Source organism: Rana temporaria, chromosome 7 (genome assembly GCF_905171775.1).
Source record: "Rana temporaria chromosome 7, aRanTem1.1, whole genome shotgun sequence".
Lineage (NCBI taxonomy): Eukaryota > Metazoa > Chordata > Amphibia > Anura > Ranidae > Rana > Rana temporaria.
This window is the reverse complement of record NC_053495.1, coordinates 164,251,371-164,267,168: the sequence shown is the minus strand read 5'-3', so window position 1 is coordinate 164,267,168 and position 15,798 is coordinate 164,251,371. Positions and strand designations below refer to the sequence as shown.

Sequence of the window (15,798 nt, the reverse complement as noted above, 5' to 3'; positions counted from 1 at the left end):
ATGCTACTGCAATCACAAAACTTCTTTTTTTTTTTTAAGAAAATTAGAAAATCAATTTTAAGTCTCTTCTGTTTTGACTAACGTGAGAAGTTATTTTGAGCTAATGAATAATTTCTGCAAATTCTATTAATGCTTTAGATTTTACCACAGGTACTCAGAATAGACATCATGAAAAATTATCCTTTAAGTGCAAACTTGTGCATATTTCTTTGCTTTGTATAGTTCGCAACCTAATCTGTGTCTAATTAAAAGTTGTAAACCTCAAACGTGAAAAATGAATAAAGAATATGCTCTATAGCTGGGATATGCATTTAGTGGACACCCAGCTGTTGCAGAACTACAAGTTCCATGAGGCATAGCAAGACTGACAGCCACAACCATAACACCCAGAGGCAGAGGCATGATGGGACTTGTAGTTTTACAACAGCTGGAGGTCCGCTAATTGCATATACCTGCTCTATAGTGGACATGAGGACAGCAGAAACAGTCTGCCTGTGGACGTGGAGGAGTTCTGTATTCCAGAGGATCGAAAGATTGGGTAAGTATAGCCTTTCAGTGCAACCCTGGAAAAAAGGAACTATTAACCCATACAGTGTGGGCACAACCCCACTGCATGAAAAAACAGAATTCCCCAGGGTCCTTCTTTTATCCAGTCAAATTGCAGATGTCATTCTGGCAAGTGTATATTAGCAAATCTGAGTAGTCATCTCATTGGATGCTCTGGTCTGCACAAATACTCTCATGTGCTAAGGTTTTTGCAGGTGCTAGCATATCAAAGGGGGAAAATAGAAATGTGGACGAGGTGGGATGCCTAATCTAACAAAGTATAGGATTCTGATTCAGGTATATGTGCAATTAGCCTCACAGGCTTGCTCTCTTCTGGGCTGATTCAAGCCTACTCAAATGGCATCAAAGATAAATGACAGACCCATTCCAAGACACAATCCTACAATCATCTTTATTGTGCTACATTTCCAAGCACAAACCACCTGGGCTATGTCTACTGATGATTTTCACTCCAAACACTACGATTAAAGTGGTTGTATTGTCCGCTTGGTGATTTATGTCTACAGGTAAGCCTATAATAAGGCTTATTAGGAGATATTTACCTTGCTTGCAGCCGCTGACGTCAGCGGCACACGCGCAGTGAAGGTCCAGCGAAGGTCCGGCGTATCGTGCTCCGGCCACTCACAGCGCCGGAGCCGCAAACCTAGAAGAAACACAGAGGGAACATGTCAACTTCCTCAGTGGGGACTGGCAGCCCTGTGAGAGCTTCGTTCTAAGGTAAGTACTTTGGTGCATACTAGCTCACTATGCCTTTGCCATACAGGATTTTGTTTTGTTTTTTGGGCAAACAACCGCTTTAAGCACTTCTTCAGGTGGAGGAACCCAGGTGGGTTATGCAAGGCATGTAGCACAATGAAGTTGACTGTGAGATCTTATTTTGGAATGTGACTGTGGTCATTTTCTGTATTCCTAACCTACCACTTTGACAGTAGGTTAGGTGCTCAATTGACAGGTTTGCATCATATCTATGGAATCGTCACCCAAAATGTTCAAAACAGCCGCCTTATGCCTTGCACACACGATCGGTTCGTCTCATGACTGTTTTCATCAGACGAACCGATCGTGTGTACAGGGCATAAGGCTCCATGCACACAGAAGCTAAAAAAAAGCTATAAAAAACGCCAGTAGCTTTGCAGGGAGCCTTTCAACGTTTTTTAGCGTTTTTACAATAGCTTTTTTTAGCGTTTTTCAGTGTAGCGTTTTTTTTAGCTTTTTTTTTATCAATGGTTAAGAAACGATAAAAAAGCGCTGGCGCCAGCGTTTTCTTGCGTTCAAACAGCACTTTGAACGCAAATTTTGGGCGTTCAGAAAAAAGCCAATAAACTCCAAAGCTCATTAACACTAAAAAACGCCCATGTGTGCATGAGCACATAGGCTAACATAGAGTTCAGTTTATGGGCTTTTTTAAAAAAAATGCCAAAACGCCAATAAACTGCAGTTTATCAGCTTCTGTGTGCATGGAGCCTTATTGTCATTTGCGCTTCTAGCATAAAATAACAACTTAAAATACATGCTCACAGAAACATATGGAACGTAAACACAGGTTAAAAGGTTAAAACAAAGGTTTATACCTTTCAATGTATGAAAATCACAATCTGCAGTGGATAAATCTGAATGCAAAGGATAACAGCAATTAGAAAGAGATTTGTAAAGGGCATTAAACACTGTAAACATATCCAGGTGCAAAAAAAGGGGAGCACTGGTGCAACTGACAAAAACAAAGGCCAAGGAATGATAAACAAATGGAGGGAGTCTTTTTAGTCCTTGAAAAAAGTCCATAAAAGTCACTGTGGCATGAAGTTCACATTATGGCAGCATCAGCAGTCTCTCTTCCAAGTAGGGTTGTCACCTCATCCCTTTAAATCCGAACGCATATGAATTACACAGGTTCTGAGGCTGATTTAATGCAGATAAGGCACAAGTGATACCGCGTACACATGATCGGTCAAACCGATGAGAACGGTCTGATGGACCGTTTTCATTGGACCAAACCGATCGTGTGTGGGCCCCATCGGTTAAATATTTATAGGTTAAAAAAAAGCAATCTTGTTTTAAATTTAACCGATGGATACCTAACCGATAGAAAATAAACGATCGTTTGTGGGCACGTCCATCGGTTAAAAATTCACGCATGCTCAGAATCAAGTCGACGCATGCTTGGAAGCATTGAACTTCGTTTTTTTCAGCACGTCGATGTGTTTTACGTCACCGCGTTCTGACACGATTGTTTTTTTAACCGATGGTGTGTAGGCACGACCATCAGTCAGCTTAATCGGTTAACCAATATAAACAGTCCATCAGACCATTCTCATCGGATGGACCGATCGTGTGTACAGGGCTTTAGTTTAATTACCACCTTAATCCACCACAGAACCTGCAGAATTAATGTGTGTTCTGTTTTAAAGGAACGAGGTGGCAACCCGACTTCCAAGCAGGATCTGGGGAGGCTCCCACCTGCAAACCATGTATAACCCCAAAAAATAAGGAGAGATAAGCGGCACTAAGTGTTGCATTTCTAAAAACATATTGGTAAAATGAAAAACAATAAATATGCACTCACAATTGAAAGACATTAAAAAGCTTCAGTAAGTGGCAACCTTCCAGGTGGTCAAGGGGCAAGCGTGGATGTGATGTTATGTGCTTGGAACCAGGAAGGTGACCAGGGGAACACCAGGAAGAGCCAGCAGGAGCAGCAAGACTGAGTATGTATATCACATGGATAAGGACCACTGTGCACAGCAGGGAAGTGTCACTTTCCCTGGTCAACTTCCTGGTTCCGAGCGCCTTACATCACATCCACGCGGAGAGGTTTGCTCACCGTTTGACCACCCGGAAGGTTGCCACCTGCTGGAGACCTATTGGTACGTTTATTAATGTCTTTTAAATGTGAGTGCATTTTTTTATTTATTTTTATTTTACCAATATGTTTTAATAAATGCAATACTTGAGTAGTAGTGTTTTTCTCTCCTTTTTTTCTGTTTATATATAAGAAAACATGAGCTAACCCTATAAGTAAAGTATGAAACAGTTTTGCTGCTCATACTGTTTGCTCAGGCCAGACAGTTTCTTTCCCAGACAGCGAATTATATTTGTCATGCCAGAAACTTTATCAGTTCTGTCTGTAACAACTATCATTTAATTTAAGTATATATCTTAGTTTGCCTTTGCACAGGAATTGTGTTATGGTCGGGATTCTCCAGGGATAACCTATATCCTGCAGTGCTCCTTGTTGCTCAGCAAAAGGGCCCAGAGCATCTGACAGGTTTTGCGTGTAGCATCTGTCCTGTTAATAATCTGGAAGTTGTCACCATGGCAACAGCAGCATACTGATGTGACTTAAATTGTAGGGATGCTGAGGAGACAGCTGACATCTCCGGTTTGAGAGAGGCTTCGGACTAATAGACGGGTCGATGCTGCATGGGACACTAGGAATTAAATGTTATAAGTGGCTAAAACTATTGCTTAGCATATCTTCCCGCTCACCCGATGTGATGTTGAAGGTGACTGGCCTCCATCCTGGGGAAAGCTTATTTAAGTACTTGCGGAAGGACAATTTACCATGATGTCCTCCAGGATTATCTCTTTTACTAGAAAAATATCCTTGGCCTTATTAGAAAATAACGCAACAGCAGCTGAGGATTCTTGTGTTGGAAGGAAATAGACATAGCTCCTATATAAAACCTCCTAACTTTTAACTGTCACGTCATGTTTGACATTATCTTACAATAGACAATTACAACAATTTAAGTGCATGTTTTGCAGACATGGTGCAGGCAGCCATATTGGGCCACCTGCATTTTGAATTCAAAGTTTGAACATTCCAGCTACCTTAAAGTTTCGTTTTTTTTTTTTATTATTATTAATAACAAACATGTCAAATTTGACTGCTCTGGGCAGTGATTTTGCACAGAGCAGCCCAGAACCTCCTCTTCTTGGGTACCTCACTGGGGCTCCTGGCCCCTCCCTTCTGCCAAGTGCCCAGCTGCTATGGGAGCACCTGAGCCGAGCCACTGCCATTAGTGTCCAATCAGACATGGAGCAGTGGCTTGGCCCCACCTCTCTCTCTCCTCACTGGTTCACTGGCTTTAATTGACAGCAGCGGGAGACAATGACACCCCACTGCTGTCTCAGCCAATGAGGAGCGAGACAGATGAGACTCTTGTATAACAGTGCTGGATCGAGATGGGGCTCAGGTAGGTATTAGGGGGGGTTGAAGGGGCTGCTGCACATTGAAGGTTTTTATCCTAATGCATAATGCATTAAGATAAACAAACCTTCAGACTTTACAACCACTTTAAGGTAGAACCAAACCCACTAAATTAACCGTTTCCCAAAACTGTTACATTCAAGACATACTGTTGATGATAAATGTGACAGTTGCTTGTGTTCTTTACCAAACTGTCAAGCCATTGAATGGCTGGTGCCATAAATGATCACATGTGCAGCACGATAGTAACTGCAGATTAAACTGAGGCCAAGGTGCCAGCATCCCTGGCTGATAAGAATAGGAGGGTTTATTCCACACCTTCTGTAAAACAAAGATTTTATAAAAGTAGTTAAAAAAAATATGAAATATCAGTTAAAATAATTTAAGAAACATATTACCGGTAAATACAAATGACCCTAAATCATTATAATATAAATATTACTTTTTGTTGTCTGTGTACTATTGAGGAAATTTCCCCTCACTTCCTGTCCCAGTGGCACATCAGGATGTGAGGGATTTTCCCTTTTTATGCCGCGTACACATGATCAAAGAAAACCGTGGATTTTTTTCCGACGGAATTTGGGCTCAAACTTGTGTTGCATACACACGGTCAAACCAAATTCCCACCGTCAAGAACTCAGTGACGTACAACACTCAGACGAGCCGAGAATTTACAACCAAAAGCTCACATCGGACTTTTCTTGCTGGAATTTCCGATCGTGTGTATGCGGCATTAGACAGGTGTCCCAGCTTAGAAAATTTCGGAATTCCCCTCACTTGTTTTGTCTGTGACATTTGGAACTAATAGAAATAGAGGGGTAAATCTCTCAAATGGGGTCACAGACAGCAGTAAAATTTGCCATGGGGTCGAACCCTTCCCCACACTATCCAAAACTTAAAAAAAGGTTTTACTTTGAGATATACTTTAAACAGTTAGTTTACTTTTACAAACAAAACTACCTATGTAAATGAATACAACATATGCAGTTTTGACCCATGTTTAAAAGGGAAATCTAGCCAAAGCTTTTTTGCCATACTTCTCGTCTGGGTCACAGGAGTGCTTTTCTGTGAACCTAAGCCAGCTGCTCCCCAAACTTCTCCTTTAATAATGCCCTTGCTATAGATGTAAGCCATTTATGTACCTCCCAATGTCAAGCTGAAAAACTCCCTAGATAGAATTATCTCATCCTGCCTTGTTGCTTGGACATTGCTAAAACACTCCTTGAGTTGTTAAGAAGGAGAAACATCTGAAGTCTTTGCATTATGTTTTTTTTTTCTGGTATCAATAAGTTTATTATATTTAGGTGAAGAAAAAAAACAGTAAGGTTACATACTATACATGCTGAACACAATATATAGAATGATTAGTATGCTTGGATAATAGAAAGCAAGCTCTCACAGGGGTTATATGGCTACAATTGAATAGATTAAAAAGTTATTGTTATGTTAACATGGAATGCAAGTCCATTCAATAAGTGGTATTATATCACATAACAATCAGAGGCATACATTGAGAGAGCATATATTAATAACATCTCTAACCGAATAGTGTCGTCCAGTGCAGCTTTATATGCTGCACGTATGATAATGGCTGATTAGAGGAAAAGAGGGGAGGAAATAGAATTCCCTTCCTCAGCAGTTTGGGAGATGCGTCCTGCTTATAGTCTCAATTATAAAGTAAATAGGTGAAGTGAATAGGGAAAGGTAGAAAAAAAGGGAAACAAGAACACCCAGGGGGTGGTGAGAAGAAAGGGGAGGAATGGACAAAGGCAGCTTACAAGAGTTTGGGGAATTGGATGAGAGGAAATAGGTCAAAGCACAGTAATAAACATAAAGTGTGGTGAAAAAGAGGAGAGTAATCAAGCTGGGGCTTCCATATTAAGATACATTTATTATGGATATTTCAGTTAATTTCTCATTAACAAATGTACCCTGTATTCTAAATGTGACCTCTTCAAAGCTAAGATATGGGGTTGTCCATGCATGGGCAATTGTTTGTTTAGTGGCTATGAAAATATGCATCATGAATATGGTCATGTGGACAACAGTTATTGGTTTATTGAGAAGAGCTACCCATATGGTCTTTTCTAGCGTTAATTTGCAGTAATACAGTTAATTGCCAGTAATCATAGCATAGATCCTTATCCACAGATGGTGTATTTTTGGGCAAGTCCACCATAAATGAATCATGTCACCTTCTTCTCGATACCCCCTGAAGCAAGAAGTCAGATAGGATAGAATGCATTTGGCTATCCCTACTGGGGTGAAGTACCAGTGGATAGAGCTCTATAAAAGTTTGCTAATGCTTTTCTGAGCTTTTAAACATTGCTTGCCAGAATTTTCTTCTGGAGAGACATTTATTCAAGTCAGGGGGTACAGTGCAGCGAGGTGTGGTCAGAAGTGTTGAACAGAATAGAAGAGTATATAAGAGATAACAGGCCATAAGGCATTGAATTTGTTTTGCAAAGTGATTCAAAATCTGTAATGTTCAAAGGAGAATTGTGGTTCTTTAACAAGGGTTCCACTGATTGTCTAATGCATTGTAGAGTTTAACCACTTAAGACCCGGACCATTATGCAGGTTAAGGACCTTGTCCCTTTTTGCGATTCGACACTGCGTCGCTTAAACTGACAATTGCGCGGTCGTGCGACGTGGCTCCCAAACACAATTGGCGTCCTTTTTTCCCCACAAATAGAGCTTTCTTTTAGTGGTATTTGATCACCTCTGCGGTTTTTATTTTTTGCACTATAAACAAAAATAGAGCGACAATTTTGAAAAAAATTCAATATTTTTTACTTTTTGAAAAAATATCCCCAAAAAAGATTTGAAAAAACTCAGTTTAGGCCAATACGTATTCTTCTACATATTTTTGGTAAAAAAAAAAATCGCAATAAGCGTTTATCGATTGGTTTGCACAATATTTATAGTGTTTACAAAATAGGGGATAGTTTTATGGCATTTTTATTAATAATATATTTTTTTCTACTAATGGCGGCTATCAGCGATTTTTTTCATGACTGCGACATTATGGCGGACACATTGGACAATTTTGACACGTTTTTGGGACCATTGTCATTTTCACAGAGAAAAGTGCTATAAAAATGCACTGATTACTGTGAAAATGACAATTGCAGTTCAGGAGTTAACCACTAGGGGGCGCTGAAGGGGTTAAGTGTGACCTCATATGTGTTTCTAACTGTAGGGGGGCGGGGCTGGACGTGTGACGTCAGTGATCGTCTTTCCCTATATCAGGAAACAGACGATCACTGCCACTGCCACTGTGAAGAACGGGGAAGGTGTGTTTACACACACCTCTCCCCGTTCTTCAGCTCCTGTGACCGATCGCGGGACATCGGCTGGGCTCTTAAAGAGGACGTACAGGTACATGCTTGTGCCCAGCCGTGCCCTTCAGCCGACGTATATCGGCGAGATGGGGTCCTTAAGTGGTTAATTGGATGAGAAGTGTTGATTTTAACAGCTAACACAAATTTTAGGCTTATGTACAACGTATTTTGTTTATTTTAGGTCTGGTTGGGCCTCAGATGTATGTGTGTATATATATATATATATATATATATATATATATATATATATATATATATATATATATATATATATATAATTGAATCAACAAGGGGGTCAAAGACTACCTAACAGAGAACACATATAACATTTATTTGTTGTGGTATATGTACCATTAGAGAAATTTTCCTTCATTTCCTGTCCCACAAACCCAACGGGAAGTTAGGGGAGATCTCCCACGGTTGAAAAGATGCCCCCATTGTAAGATTTGTTTTTACTTTGCTTGCTTTAGGTGACAGCTATACAAATTTAAAATTTTCCCTTGCTTGTCACCAGTATAAGTAGATCTTGTGGGTATCTTTTGAGTGGAAATAAATATAGCAATAATAACTTGGCTGGGTGTCTAACCTTTCTTCATTCTATCCCCTGATTAGGTGTTCCCATTACAAGATTTCTCCTTACCTCCTGCTTTGGGGACGACTATATAATCTTGAATTTTTTCCTCACTTGTCACCATTACAATTAGAGGGGGATCTCCCTGGTGGAGATTTATATAGCAATAATAACTTGACAGAGGGTCTTCCTTGTGTAATGCTGGTATGGATTTTAAGAAGAACTCCAGGATCAAAGTAATCATTTTGCCCAGTCCCTTACCTCTGGACAATGTACTTTTTATTTATCCTAAAGTATTTTTATACCCAAAACCCAGGATAGTACACAAAAGGTGCCCTGCATACAGAACATGGGGCTGTAATGCACCAGACTTAAAATAAATGAAAAGTTTCTTGCGCATAATCTATACACACATAAATACTATTACAATATAGTGAATGAAACAATAACAGTGATGTGTGATAATAAAGTAGTGTATGGCACCAAAAAAATTGTCCATATACATAAGGCAGATAAACTGCTGAAAAACGAAGAATAAATATGTATGAATGGAAAAATAGACGTCTGTTGATCTGTAAGCCCAAAACAATGAATAAATGGTCTGATCCCCAGCATGACTGGTCTCTCAGAACTCTCACCTCATATATATACAGATACAGCAACAAGGAAATCCATAAAGAGTTTCACCTGCATCAAACGATATTCCCACTTTATACACTTCCACTGGTATCTTTCAAACTACCTTCAGACTTCATATAGATAACTGCGGTTTTCTCCAACCAATTCCTCAAATAGTGCCTATTAGGGCTCCAATAAGCGGACCGGGGGAGAAAAGACAGAGCAAGACCTCCAATGGTGTAGTATCAAAAATAAGAGGACGTTTATTCGAATGCATATGCTCTTACATCAACAATAAAAAACGGGTGCAAAGTTAAAACTTGAACATCGGCGTTCTCTGCGCCTTCTTACGTCACTCCAGGTGCACGTCTGTCCACAGCCAATCCCTACGCGTTACGACACCGTCACCTGGAGTGACGTAAGAAGGCGCAGAGAACGCCGCTGTTCAAGTTTTAACTTTGAACCCGTTTTATATTGTTGATGTAAGAGCATATGCATTCGAATAAACGTCCCCTTATTTTTGATACTACACCATTGGAGGTCTTTCTTTGTCTTTTCTCCCCCGATCCCCTTATTTGAGCCCTAATAGGGACTATTTGAGGAATTGGTTGGAGTAAACTGCAGTTATCTATATGAAGTCTGCAGGAAGTTTGAAAGATACCAGTGGAAGTGTATAAAGTGGGAATATCGTTTGATGCATGGAGGTGAAGCTCTTTATGGATTTTCTTGTTGCTGTATCTGTATATATATGAGGTGAGAGTTCTGAGAGACCAGACACGCTGGGGATCAGACCATTTATTCATTGTTTTGGGCTTACAGATCAACGGACGTCTATTTTTCTATTTTTCCATTTATACATATTTATTCTTCGTTTTTCAGCAGTTTATCTGCCTTATGTATATGGACAATTTTTTTGGTGCCATACACTACTTTATTATCACACATCACTGTTATTGTTTCATTCACTATATTGTAATAGTATTTATGTGTGTATAGATTATGCGCGGGAACCTTTTCATTTATTTTATCTTTATTTGGTGTATTGTAAAACACTGTTAGTTTTTGCTGCATTTTCACTTTGTTTATTTGAGATATTCACTAATTTCTTCAAGTAGCGCGAAGGACACTATCTATCAATGCACCAGACTTGCTCTGTGACAAAGATAAGTAAAAATAAAAATAAATCCAAAAGAGTGCATTCGACCAGTATAGGCCATTGTTTCAGATGGAGGTTGCCTGCACCAAAATATTGTTTTTTTGGAGTTATGTTGTCCTTTTACTCTTAGCCTGGATTTCTTTAGATAATTATAACATCTTCTATCTGTGCCTACAGTTTTCTGGTGCTAAAGTACCTAATTATGCATGTAATAGACGCAGCCATTTTGTTTATAGCCTATTGCAGAGTGCCTCTGGTGAATTTGTAGGCTCGGTTCTCATGGATATTGAAGTAGCACAATGTCTGATGCTGTTCTGCTATGGAAAGACAAATACTTTAAAAAATAAAGCAGTGCAGTATAGCACTCCAGGACTAGGAAAAAAACGAATAAAAACACATTTCATTCCTTTTAGTTTAAAGAGTCACTTTCCATTTGCAGCCGGATTCTGGGGAGCTGGGTCAGCCTACCGCTGTTTATATATCAAGCATCTCACTACTAAGGATGTGGTTCAGGAACATGGGATTGGTGGTCAATCTTTAGGATTCCCAAAGTATGGGAATTGTGAGCTTTTGGCTTAAAAGTTTGCAGGTTTGCTGCCAGAAATAAGGAACAACCTGTAATGCATAGCCTTTACCTTTGTCAACTGAATCCCAAGAGCAAATAGTATTAGGGAATGGATAACCTAGCCCCCTTACAATAAAAGCAGCAGTTGTATTTTCAGTGTGTGTTGGAGCTATTAGGCTCGTTCACAGGGGGACAATAAAAGCAAGAGGTTAAGCTGTAGTTTTACCGCCTCCTGACTGCCAATCTAAAGAAGAGCATGCAGCTACTGCAATGACTTGCTTTGCGGCTGCAGCAAAAATTAAACAGCATGTCACATTTGCCAAGCGGTCAGACTCTAAATTCACCTATTTAGTGTATAGAGCTGTGCCACAATTGCCCTGTAACCATGGCTGCTGCATGATAGCCTGGCTTTTTAGGGTTAAAACAGGTGGTGAGGAAGCAACATGTTTTGCCTCCTCACTACCTGTCTATGGTGGATTGCTTTTCAGAGGGGAAGCAAGGGCGGCTGCATGCAAGAACAAATCCTTATGAAGAGCTGACCGTTCTGTGTAGGGAGAGATATGGGCAATATTTAAAAGCTAATATTCACTAAAAATTCACTGCAGGTGAATCCACCTGGAGTTTGTGAGTGATTAACCAGCAGCAAATGTTGGGTGAAAGTCACCTTTAGGCTAGGTTCACACTGCTGCGCTGCAAATTTGTTCTGTTTTTTTGTCCTGTGTGAGGTGCGAATTTACAGCGAATTTTAGGAGTTGGACATGCTGCGATTGATGTTCTAGCCTTAGAATCATAATGTAAAAAAAAAAGTGTTAACTTCCTGTGTACTTCCTGGTTTTTGTGGAGAGTAGTGTGGTGGAATTCGCACATATGTGAACCATCAATGCGATTCCAGAACGATTTACATTGAAGTCTATGGAGCTGAATTCGCATCGCACACGGATCAAACTCGCATAGGCCCCTTTTTGCACGCAGCTTAGATTCGTACCGCACTGATGTGAACGGCACTGCTGTGCTGTTATTTAAATGACTTAGGCCCAGATTCTCAAAGGGCTTATGACGGCGCAACACAATGTGCGCCCTCTTAAGTCCTAATCTGGGCCGTCGTATCTATGCGACTGATTCTTAGAATCAGTTACACATAGATAACCATTAGATCCAACAGGCGTAAGGCTCTTACGCTGTCGGATCTTAAATGAAATTTTTTTTTTCGCCGCTAGGTGTCGCCTCCGTCGTTTTCCCGGTCGAGTATGCAAATTAGCAAAATGCGCGAATTCCCGAACGTACGCGCGGTCGACGCAGTAAAGTTACGACGTTAGATTTGCAATGCGTAAAGTTGCCCCTGCTATATGAGGGGCAACCAATGTTAAGTATGGCCGTCGTTCCCGCGTCGAAATTTAAAAATGTACGTCGTTTGCGTAAGTCGTCCGTGAATGGGGCTGGACACCATTTACGTTCACGTCAAAACCAATGACGTCCTTGCGACATCATTGAGCGCAATGCACGTCTGGAAATTTTAGGGACGGCGCATGCGCAGTACGTTCGGCGCAGGAACGCGCCTAATTTAAATGATCCACGCCCCCTACCCGGCTCATTTGAATTAGGCGGGCTTGCGCCGGGGGATTTACGCTACGCCGCCGCAACTTTACAGGCAAGTTCTTTGTGAATAAAGCACTTGCCTGTAAAACTTGTGGCGGCATAACGTAAATGACATACGTTCCGCCGCCGCAGTTTTACGCCCAGATACGAGAGTCTGGGCCTTAGTACTTTGTTGATATGCTGTTTTTGTTTTGTTCTTTGTTTTATTCATTGATTTAATTTTACCATTGGTACATGTTCCTATGGCAGTGCCCAGCTTTCCTTGTCTTTTGTTTGACAATAGCTTGCTAATTAGTTCTACAAATAGCCAGAATTAAATAACAAGATTTTCCCCATAGTTTTCAATGAGGTTTGCTGTGAATTACGCAAAAAAAGATTCACAAAACTGTTTATGAGCTGAACCCAGTCACATTTGTTCACTATTACCGACCACTATGGTTACTTTAGTTTGGGGAATAAAGAGTATGACCCATTTCTCCTTCCATGTAGTGCCAGTTCTCCACTATGACCAATGAGTGACTAGAGTAATGACTGCACTACTACAGCATTGGAACAAAGTCCCTCAGTTCCTTCTCATGTGTCCCTCATTGTGGTCTGATCTATATAGTTGTATATAAAATGCACCATTTATCATTCAGAAAGTGTTTTTCTGTACAAAGCTTTTCAAGGGCCAGTATAAAGGTATAGTAGTGGTAAAAAAACACTTGTGTGTTTGAATAATCTTTTTTTTGTATAATAATTATTTTAAAGGGGCATGTCTTGTGCCTACATACTTTTTGCTAATAGGTGTCCCTTGTTCCCATTTTGAAAAGTTGGGAGGTAGGATACAGGCAACCAGTTCAGTGGTAACTGCTAGTGGACTAAAGATCCTAGTGATTATGTCACTGCAATGTGATGTGAGAAGAAATGAAGGGACCCTTCTATATTGTATAGCTAAGATTAACTTGCACAACTGTATGTAAATACAGGACTTGGCAATTATACCCAACACGTTTTTTTTAAACAATCTTGTTGATTACATGGAGTCTATGACACAATTCCAGAGAGTTCCCAGGTATGCTGCTTTGTAATTTCACTTCTCATACTAGATTAGGGATGCTTCCTCTTCTCCCCTTTGTATTTATATAATACAACACTAAAGTAAAAAAATCAACACAGAGAATTGAACCGCCTTCTAACAGCTTCAGAATTAAAACCCATGTGCAAAAAACAGGTATCAGACAATAAAAATGCACTGAAATGTATTCAAATAAGTCCAAAATGCTTCATACAATTATAAAATTCTATGGTCTGATTAGGGTGAAACAAAACCTTTCTTGAGATAAATATCAATATGACTTGTTCTGAGTCAGTGAATCAAAAAGTATCAAAATCAGAGACAGCTAGGGAACAAGCATTTAAAAAGCTAGGTCATCAGTGGCAGTCCACATATGACAGGAGTCTTTTAAAAGTGATGCCTTGAAATGGCAGTACCGTGACCAAAGCAACAAGAGAGTATTTATAAATATATTTGCAGAGCTGTTTGTCCTGCAGAACTGGTTGTACATTGATTTGGTCTGAAGTCTGGTAAAACTGAGTGTAATGCCGCATACACAGGATCGGAAATTCCGACAAGAAAACCGTGGATTTTTTCTGACGGAATGTTGGCTCAAACTTTTGTTGTATACACACGGTCACACAAACCTTGTCGGAAATTCAGACGGTCAAGAACGCGGTGACGTACAACGCGTACAACGAGCCGAGATCAATGAAGTTCAATAGGCAGTTTGGCTCCATTCTGAGCATGCATGATTTTTTGCGCGTCATAATTGCATACAGGCAAGCGGAAATTCCGACAGCAAAAGTCCGATTTGAGCATACACACGGTCGGAATTTCTGACCAAAAGCTCACATCTGACTTTTTTTGGATAGAAGAAGATCCTGGACTGCCGCACTCCTTAAAACAATGGCCCAGATTCAAGAAGCAATTGCGCCCGTGTAACCATGAGTTACACGGCGCAATTGCTTACTTGCTCCGGTGTAACGAGTGCTCCTGATTCAGGAACCTCGTTACACCGGCTGCAGCCTAAAATCTGCGCGGCATAAGGCTCTTATGCCTCGCAGATTTTAGGCTGCATTCTTGCGGGGGCCGCTAGGGGGCGCTCCCATTGTGTATCAGCGTGTAGTATGCAAATTGCATACTACCACTGATTCACAATCTTGCGCGGGCCCCGCGCAAGCCAGGTACGGAGTTTCCGTATGGCTACTTTAGCGCAAGGCTGCCCTTTCTAATAGCAGGGGCAGCCTGTGCTAAAGTATACCGCCGCTCCCGCATCGCGACGTTCAAATGTTACGTTGTTTGTGTAAGTGCTTCGTGAATGGCGCTGGACGCCATTCACGTTCACTTTGAAGCAAATGACATCCTTGCGACGTCATTTGCCGCAATGCACGTCGGGAAAGTTTCCTGACGGAGCATGCGCTGTACGCTCGGCGTGGGAGCGCGCCTAATTTAAATGATTCCCGCCCCCGGCGGGATCATTTAACTTGCGTGCGCTTACGCTGGTGCAAATTTGCCAGCGCGCCCTCGCAAGTCACGGAGCTACTGCTCCGTGAATCGAGGGCAGCGCAAAATATTTGCGTGGGCGCAGGGCAAAATCGTTGCCCTGCTCCCCCGCAAATATAGCGCAAGCTATGCTGAATCTGGGCCAATGTCTTTTTTGTACAAATGAAATCCAAAAAACAACCAAAGCAATGCAGTCAAAATGAAGTGAACAACAGAAAAAAGGTGGCTGACACTCATAGCATCACATGATGTGAAAAATGTCAGCCACCTTGTACGTCACCGCGTTCTTGACCGTCTGAATTTCTGACAAGGTTTGTGTGACCGTGTGTATACTGCAATAAAGACATAGTTTTAAGGAGTGCGGCAGTCCAGGATCTTCTTCTATCCAATGCACCTGTGCATAGCCAGCAACCTTTTGGTTTAGTGCAGTGTTTCTCAATTCCAGTCCTCAGGCCCCCCCAACAGGTCAGGTTTTCAGGATTTCCCTCAGATGAAAAGGCTGTGGTGATTACTAAGGCAGTGAAACTGATCAAATCACCTGTGCAAAATAATGGAAATCCTGAAAACCTGACCTGTTGGGGGGGCCTGAGGACTGGAATTGAGAAACACTGGTTTAGTGGGACAGAAGCAAA

The 15,798-nt window shown here is 41.0% G+C and overlaps 1 protein-coding gene across 1 annotated transcript in view; it reads left to right on the top strand.

Annotated features, from left to right (window-relative positions):
• Positions 1–15,798, top strand: part of BRINP2 (BMP/retinoic acid inducible neural specific 2) — a 419,477-nt gene that overhangs the window by 359,526 nt on the left and 44,153 nt on the right. The gene's annotated exons all lie outside the window — the stretch shown is intronic.